This window comes from Myotis daubentonii, chromosome 2 (genome assembly GCF_963259705.1).
Source record: "Myotis daubentonii chromosome 2, mMyoDau2.1, whole genome shotgun sequence".
NCBI classification, from domain to species: domain Eukaryota; kingdom Metazoa; phylum Chordata; class Mammalia; order Chiroptera; family Vespertilionidae; genus Myotis; species Myotis daubentonii.
Genome location: NC_081841.1, coordinates 163,684,551 through 163,693,795, shown reverse-complemented (window position 1 = coordinate 163,693,795; position 9,245 = coordinate 163,684,551).

Here is a 9,245-nt window from a genome sequence, read left to right as displayed (position 1 = left end):
AAACAAAGTAAGAAAAATGAGAAAATCTAGTGTATTAAACTAAGAGAACACTCCCCCCCCCCTCCCATTTTATTAATGTATATTTCTGCTTCTTTAGGGGAGAAAAAGCTTTCAACTGGTAGCCTGGTTCCAAAATATACCAGTTTGGATTTTATTTCATAATATTTCAGTCCTATTTCTCAGGGACAAATCTACAGCTGGAACTTCAGAAGACCCATTACCTCCAAAGAGGGCAGAAAAAATAGTGAAGCTGAAAGTCAGGTCAGAGAAGGATTTGGGGTTACACAAACTTATGATGAAAGGCCTATTTAAATTCTCTTTAGGAAATTACTTTCCCAATTACATGAAGGAGCATATATTTTACTGTTATTAAGAACAGGAGGCAACCACCATTTCTGACTTCAGTTTCCTTTTTAAGTACGCCAATAGGAAGTTCATGTCTTTCAGAAATAAAACAAATTAAAAAGACACATCACAAGTTAGTGCACACATTTCATCACTATCTTCCCATAAAGAAAATATGTCTGGGGTTTTTGTTGTCAATGATGACAAGTGTCATTAAACCTTTTTGGGAGTTCACAGTCTCTAACCCTCCCATCTGCTGTCCATTTCCATCTTTTAGTGGAGCAAAATCTTCAATAAAGTAAGCCTCATCTTCTAAGTCTACCACAGTGATTATTTGAAATTGTGTTTATGTATATATAATACTTTTATAACTCATTTAGTATTGAAATGTAATAATGTTTGAACTTGTAACTGGTCTTACTCAATCAAACTTCAAATTAGGGATTATTCTTACTGGGGGATGGGGAAGGGTGAGAGAAAGGAAACGTCATTGGGTCCCAGTATATTTACTCAAAGTACTTGGTGAAGGAACACCTGACTTTAAAATGTATACATGGAATGTGTGTGTTAATAGTTTGTCAAGAGCCAGCCATTGTTAAAATAGGAAAACAAAGTGATACATGCCAATTTTACTTATTTGAATTCTTTTTAGAAAAACAAAGTATGTATTTTGAGACCTGGTATACATTTGGTATTTATTTGCAGAGCTGAATGAGTATAGATCTAATCCTTAGTCTTGCCTGGGTCCTTAAAATCTGGGGATTTATAAATTAAAAGATGTTTAACGCCTCTAAATTTTTTTCCATGTATTAATAGAATGACTCTGAAAAGGTAACTAATGCTTCATTTCATTTATTCCTGAGTTTCCAAACTTAACAGCTCTCACAAATCCCATGGGTTATTATAATTAAACTAGAGGCCCAGTGCACAAAAATTTGTGCACTCGGGGAGGGGAAGGGGTCCCTCAGCCCGGCCTGTGCCCTCTCGCAGTCTGGGACCCCTCGGGAGATAACGACCTGCTGACTTAGGCCTGCTCCCAGGTGGCAGAGGGCAGGCCCAATCCCTAGGTGCAGCCCTTGGTCGGGCTCAGAGCAGGGCTGATTGGGGAGTTGGGGCACCCCCTCCTGTCATGCACAAAGCAGGGTGGATTGGGAGGTTGTGATGCCACCCTCAGTCACACTCAGGGTAGGGCTGATCAGGGGGTTGGGGCGCCGCCACTCTCACGCTCAGGGCAGGGCCGATGGGGAGGTTATGGCTCTACCCCATCACACACAGAGCAGGGCCCTTGGGGGGTGGGGGGATGGGGTGCCGCAACCTGTCACACACAGAGCCGCAGGGCGATCAGGGGGTTGGGGAGCTCCCCACTATTAGGCACAGAGCAGGGCTGATCAGGGGATTGGGGCGCCTTCCCCTGTCACAAACAGAGCAGGGCGGATAGGGAGGTTGTGGCCCCACCCCCTGTCACACACAGAGCCGCAGGGCGATCAGGGGGTTTGGGTGCTGCCCCCTGTCATGCTGAACCTGGTGCCTGGGGGCATATTACCTTTTTACAATATAGGATAGAGGCCTGGTGCATGGGTGGGGGCCAGCTGGTTTGCCCTGAAGGGTGTCCTGGATCAGGGTGGGGGTCCCCACTGGGGTGCCTGGCCAGCCCGGGTGAGGGGATGATGGCTGTTTGCAGCTGGTCACACACCCTTCAGGGTGGGGGTCCCCACTGGGGTGCCTGGCCAGTCTGGGTGAGGGGCTGAGGGCTGTTTTCAGGCTGGTGGGTGACTGAAGCTCCCAACTGCTCCTTTTTTCTTTTCTTTTTTATTCTGGGCCAGCTTTAGCTCTGGCTCCAGCTCTGAGGCCTCTGCTGCTGAAAGCAGGTATCTGGTTTGTTTGGGTTCTATAATCGAAACACTGTATCAACTCCAGCTCTGAGATCCTGGCTGGCTGAAAGCTGGTTTCTGGGGTTTTGTTTAGCTTCTATATTTGTAACAATGTTTCAAACTGCAAGCTCAGAGGCTGGCAAGGCAGGCGGGAAACTTTGGAGTCCTCCGTCACTGAAGCAAGCATGCCTCATGTTAGCTTCCAGCCGCCTGGCTGCCAGCCGCCATCTTGGCTGGCAGTTAATTTGCATGTCGCCCTGATTAGCCAATGGGAAGGGTAGCAGATGTACGGCTAATTACCATCTTTCTCTTTTATTAGATAGGATAACAATAGCAGCATTTTTTCTTTTGATCCTCGAGTTTTGTGTTTGTATGCTTACATAGAAGTTACAGAAATGCAGCAAGCCATGCCCTATAGAAATTTTTCTAAAACAGAAAGGAAAAGTGAATGTTGCAAACACACTTACAATTTAGATAGTTATTACTAGGATGTAAGCTCCCTGAGAGTAGCGGCTCTCTCTGACTTGCTCAGTATTTTGTCACCAGGACAGTGCTGAGCACATGGAGGACACTCAGTCTTGGCTGAATAAATGTAAGTTGGGCTTAAGAAATGGACATGGGAAACCTGTCCTCATCTTTAAAACAGGAGAGTTTGAATTGCATAAATTCTATATGGATTAGTTTTGGCTAGCAACTCAAGGTTCCCTAGGAAATGGACTGATCACACAGTACCTTCTATCTGACCCTAAAAGCTGTGGGAGTCATTGGGGAAAGAACCATTAATAAAATGCCCATTTTATAGATGAGAAAACTGATTTACTCTAGTAAGGGGCAATCAGGCCTGAGATTCTGCATTTCCAGTGGGCTCTTGGATGATGTTGATATGCTGACCCACAAACTGCTCTGTGTGTGGCAAAGCTTTAGCTGATACCTGTTTGAAACACCAGGTAAGAACTGCATCTCTCTACTTTCTCAAATGGAGCAAGACCTCTTTAGGTTTCACCAGCTTGAAATGGGCTCGGTAATAGCCAGTTGCACCAGAAATCAAAGCAGGCCTAACCTGAGATTTGGGAGATTAGAATTGGGGTTTAGGTGGAGCAATAATTATGTAAATATTCTGGAACACATCCCTGTGGGTTTCCTTATTGGACCTGGCATATCCACTTAACTTCTCATCACTCTTAAAACTAGAGTATAAACACCACAGTAATGAAGCTGAGTGCTATGTGATGGTATAACATGCCATGAATCATGATTTTGTGGTCATCAGAGGCAGAGGGTAGGAGGAGGGAATTGGATGAAGGTGGTCAAAACACGCACACTTCCAGGTATAAAGTGATAAAAAGTACGACATATATGAAAGTTGTTAAGAGAGTAGATCCTAACCGTTTTTATCACAAGAAAAAATATTTTTGTGTCCATATGATATGATGGGTGTTAAGTACATTTATTGTGGTAATCACTTCATGATATTGTAAATCAAATCATTATGCTGACACCTTAAACTTACACAGTGCTATGTGTACTATGGAGGATCATGCTATGTTGTTGGTTTTTCTTTATCTGATATGTGATTCCTCACTTGCTCATTTAAAAAACAGCAATGAAGTTATAGTTAGATTAGTATCTTCCTTGCTTTTTTAAGCTGGTATTTATTAAGGACATGTAATGTGTAGATAATACACTAAGTATTTAAATGAATTATTTCCTTTCTATTCAGAATAACACTATAAGCACTACTATCATACCCATTTTAAAGATGAGAGAACTGAGGTTTAAGGAGATGATGCAGCTTCCACAGAGCAGATAAGTGAGACAGTCAGGGTTCCCTGAGAGCTTCCTGAATCCAAATCCCACACTTTTATCCACTCTGCCTTGACAGTTTCTTTCCTGAAAGGAGTACATTGTATATTGAATATTTGTGAAGAGCAAGTTTGAGGATCCTTTTTGTAAGCCATTTTTAAGCAGAAAAAGAAAGGAACTCCTGGCTTGCTGCATGAAGTCATGTTACTCATGACTGGCCTGGATGGCCAATAATATGCAGTCAAGTATACGTGACTTTGCAAGATGATGACGGTGTATATGTTTGTTCCTGTGAGGAATCCTTTACGCTATGCATCAGTCAATTCCAATTTAATTTGTAGCTGCAGCTACCATAAGCAGTGTCATCCCACTGACAGCCCATCCATCTTGGACTATGTTTCTACAATGACAAATATATAAGGACTTGGGTTTCAGGGGGAGGAGGTTTGCATCATACAAATAGGACTTAGAATGAGCCGTGGAACCTCTCCTGTTATCTGGATCATTAGCTATATGAAGATATAGGATTTCTGAAAGGCACTGGAATAGGAAAGCAGAAACCCAGAGGATAAGACACCGCAGCAGAACAAGCAGTCCAGGCAGTGCCCGGAAGCTCAGAGTGGCCTAATGGCTCAGCAGTGGGTACCAGTTAGGTGTCTCAGCACCAGGAAACAGTACCGGGTCATCCAGGGAATGTAAACCTGGATGTGGATGACATCTCAGGGACAGATGCTGACATGACCTCGGAGATAGGCTTAGGGCATTTGTTCCCACAGAGGAATGCTGAGAACACTGGTCCTAGAGGACCCATTAACAAAGTTCACGGTAGGGTATTTAAGAAAAAGTCAAAGTTTAGAAGCAGTTCAAGTGTCTAAGAGGGAAATCCACAAAATGTGCCCTGATGCTGAGCATCCGTGCCTAGATTTCTCTCTACTTGTTCCAGCTTATCATGGAATTAATCCTCCAGTCACGTATGTTCTGGGAAATGCCTATGGGAATTTAACAATTGTGGGTTTAGGAAGCTGAGCAGATCACCAAAATTACATCTTCTTTGCTTAAACGTATAATTCACCGATTGAAATAAATGAGCTTCTTTTGTGATAATTAAGTGCTATATTTTAGGAAACTGAGCAGTTGCAGATGCTGCTGAAATACTTAGATGTACATTTAAGTTCATGTTACATTGTATCTTATTGTACAGGTTGACTCAGAGTCCCCCTAGATCCAGGATGGCAAAGGCTGCTATTTGTCCCAAAATAGCTGGTCTCCCTTCTGCCTTGGTACATCCCTGTTCAGAATAACAGTATAGCTCTGTTTTCCTTACAAGTAGACATACCCCTGTGCGAAGCACCAGAAAGTGTCCTTAAAATGGTCAGAACAAGCCCTTCTCCCAATGTCTGGATGGGGACACACTGGCACGACTCGAGAAATGGAGACCATGGAGGGAGGAGCACCGAGAGAGAAGCCTGGGTCCTTGGGCTTGTCAAGAAGGGGAGCTTCCTGCCATCAGAGTCATGAAATGCCTACGTCCAGGCATTAATGTGAGAAAGAAAGGAACTTTCTTGATAAAAGTGCTGTCATTTGAGTTTTATTGATAGTTACAACCAAACCCAATTCTAAGTAATTCACTGTGCCACCATCTTGTAAAAGTCACATCCAGAAAAAAAGTATTAATGCCATGTGCTCATAGTGGCTATCAATGTACAACGTGTTAGAAAGAGGGTAAATCTGTGGAAAATCAGATCATCTGTTTTAGCCATTTAACACCCCACTTAAGGCAGCATACAAGTTGAGCAGTGACGTCGACATTCCCCAAATAAAGCATGATTACTTCCCTCACTTTTCTTTGAGAAATTTTCGATCATCAAATTTTCTTACAAAGACATATTAATAGATATTAAACAACCTTTATAGTCCCATTGCTTAGTACCAAAAGCTTAGTTAAATTAATGAAACTGAAGGGGGGGAAACTAAGGGAACCGAAAAACTCTCTCACTGACAAACAAAAGAATTAGTGGATTATAATTTGAGAGAGATTTACACCAATCTTTCTCTGGGAACCACAGTGGTAAAGGTGCTTTAATTAGTGTGGCTGGATGCAAAATTATGAAAATTAATAACTGACACCCATTACCCTTCAGGGTGGGCTCTTTATGTTATTTTCTAGCACTCCCACTGTTTCAGCTCTAATGTCCTTATGATGTCCCTTGGCTGCCACATACACACACACACACACACACACACACACACACACACGCACACACCCCTCACTAAGGTCTGATTCCATTCTCCAGACATTTCCTCTCATCAACATAATAGGTGTTGATACTTATATAGTGTTTATATATATTAGCTCATTCAACCTTATGAAGTACATGACTATGAGGTAGCCTTATTACCCCAACCCCCAATACACACACACCTTAAAAGATGAGAGTGTGAGTCACAGCTGGTAAATTGTGGAGCTGAAATCCAAAAGCAGGCAGCCTGGCTCAAAGTGAGTCTGTTCTACAAATACATTCCATTCATTCAGGAATATTTGCAAAATAAATATAGTTGGCATTATTTATCAGGTAATCACATCTTCCACAAAACAGAACCCCTTAGCTTAGCTATAATGTGTTTTCTCAAGGAGAATACAGAACTGAGCCGTCTATTGAAATAGTACTCGGGGAAGGGAGCTACCTGTGCCCCTCAAATCACACTCTGTAGACACATCCATTTAGTGCAAGTTTTTCTTCTATCAGAAACTTATATGTAACTAAGTTCGACCTATTAATATACAATATGAACATTAGAAAGTAAGTTAAATTTGCAATTTTAAAAGTGAGATTAGAAAGAGCAAACCCTGCTGTCCCTGAGCCCAAATTCTTAAAATGGTTTCTTTTTCTCTTTTATGAGGCCCAAGTCTTTGATCTAAGGAAATTGCTGGAATTTTATTGTTTCCAGCTTAGTATTGAGCTGCTGTTCTTTAATATCATTTATACTTTATTGTTATATTCACTCTACCATTGATTTTTTTTTCTCTGTGTTACCAGCCTTTTGATCCTGGCAAGCACAGACATTAAAAAGACCTTTTATCTATTGTAATGATGACAGACACACTTTATATTTTTGAATTCTGATGCAGAGTTTTTCTGTAAAGGCTGAAGCTGCTCCTTCTAAAGTAGCATATGTCTAATGATAACTGATGTCTTGCATTCTGTGAGATAGATTTTTGTCCGTTTGCAGATGAAGAAAGTGATTCTCAGAGAGAGATCATGCATCGCCAGGATTAAGCAGTGACTCGGGGCAGGAGCCAGACTCATCCAGACCACCTGACTCCAAACTTTGTGCTCTTTCTACCACACTATGGTGTCTTTACCCTTTAAGGGTCTATGTTCATAACAGTAAGAAGTCCATGAATTATATCTTTGAAGTTATAAAGTCAATGAAAATCATGGTTTGATTTGTAAAAACTCACTTAAGATTCAATGTTTCTATCCACATATTCACTTACATCTTTTGCAGTACAGATTTTATGGTGCCCACTGGTTGGAAACTGGGAAACTGACTGACCATACCTGGTGAGAGACAGCAACCCATATTGAGTCCTGGGATCTCACCCCAGGCCCCTGTAAATAAGATTGGAGCAGAGCATGGCACCTGCATAAAAACAGCCAATCCACTGGCCAGCCAGGAACTGATAGAACTGAAGAGATTCCTTTCTTGAGAATAAGGGACTGAGTTAGCAATAGCGTCAGAGCTATCATGTATAAAGTATCAAGACGACCATGGTAATAAATTGGGGAATTGCTATGATATAATGATAATGATAAAGGAGTAGACCTCAAATATTATGCATATAGAATGATGACTATTGCTGAAACTGGATGGTGGAGTTCATGAGAGTTTAGTCTTCTCTCTATTTTAGTGTATATTTGAAACTTTAAATAATACAAAGGAAAAATGTTATGGCAAGCCCTGTGCATGAAATTCGTTCACGGGATGGGTCCCCTCAGCTCATCCTGCACCCTCTCCAATCTGGGAACCCTCGGGGGATGTCTGACTGCCGGTTTAGGCCCGCTCCCAGGGATTGGACCTAAACCGGCAGTCGGACATCCCTCTCACAATCCTGGATTGCTGGGCTCCTAATTGCTCACCTGCCTGCCTGGTCTAACTGCCCCCCTGCTGGTCTGATCGCCCCTCACTGCCTCTGCATGCCGGCCTGATCGCCCCTAACTGCCCCCACTGCCGACCTGATCACCCCCAACTTCTCCCTCCCTGCTGGCCTGGTCACCCCCAACTGCCCTTCTCTGCTGACCTGGTCGCCCCCAACTGCCCCCCTGCTAACCTAGTCGCCCCTCACTGCCTCCCTGCTCACCTAATCACCCTGAACTGCCCCCCCCCACTGGCCTGGTCACCTCTTACTGCACCCCCTGCCAGCCTGGTCGCCCCCAACTGCCCCCCAACCCTGCCAGCCTGGTCACCCCACGCAGCCTGCTGTTCAGTCATTTGGTCGTCCCTCACTAACCCCCCTGCCAGCCTGGTCGTAGGCAGCCATCTTGTGAGGGTGTGAGGGTTAATTTGCATATTATCTCCTTATTATATAGGATAATTTGAGTATTATTTTCCTATGGTGGCAGAATTCTAAGATTGCCCATGTGTTTGTTAACCAAACTGTGAATATGATGAGCTCCTATATCTGTGATTAAGATACATTTGGCAAAAATGAAGGAATTTTGCAGTGGTAACCAAAGTCCCTAATCAGTTGACTTTGAGTTAATAACAAAGGAGATTATCCTGGGTGGGTCTGGCCTAATCAAGTGAGCCCTTTAAAAAACAAAACCACAACATAAAACCCTGGATCTTCCCTCACAGGAGTGACTGCCATGACGAAGTGGCACCACCATGAGCGGTAGTGCTGCAGGAAATAAATTCTGCCAGCAGTGACTTGAGCTTGGAATCAGACCCTGAACCTCAGATGAGACCACCGACCTGACCAGCTCCATGAGGGCAGCCTCTGAGCAGAGGGCCCAGTGAAGCTGTGCCCACGCGCCTGACCCATGGAATCTGTGAGACAATACATATGTGTTGTTTTAAGCCACTACGCCTGTGATAATTTCTCACGCATCAATAGCGAATTAATAAATTTCCTTTCCAACTTTCTGGTTTTCCAGATTTTCTGTAATAAATGTTTATTTTGTAGCAGAATAAAAAATTGATAACAATTTTTTTTAATTACTG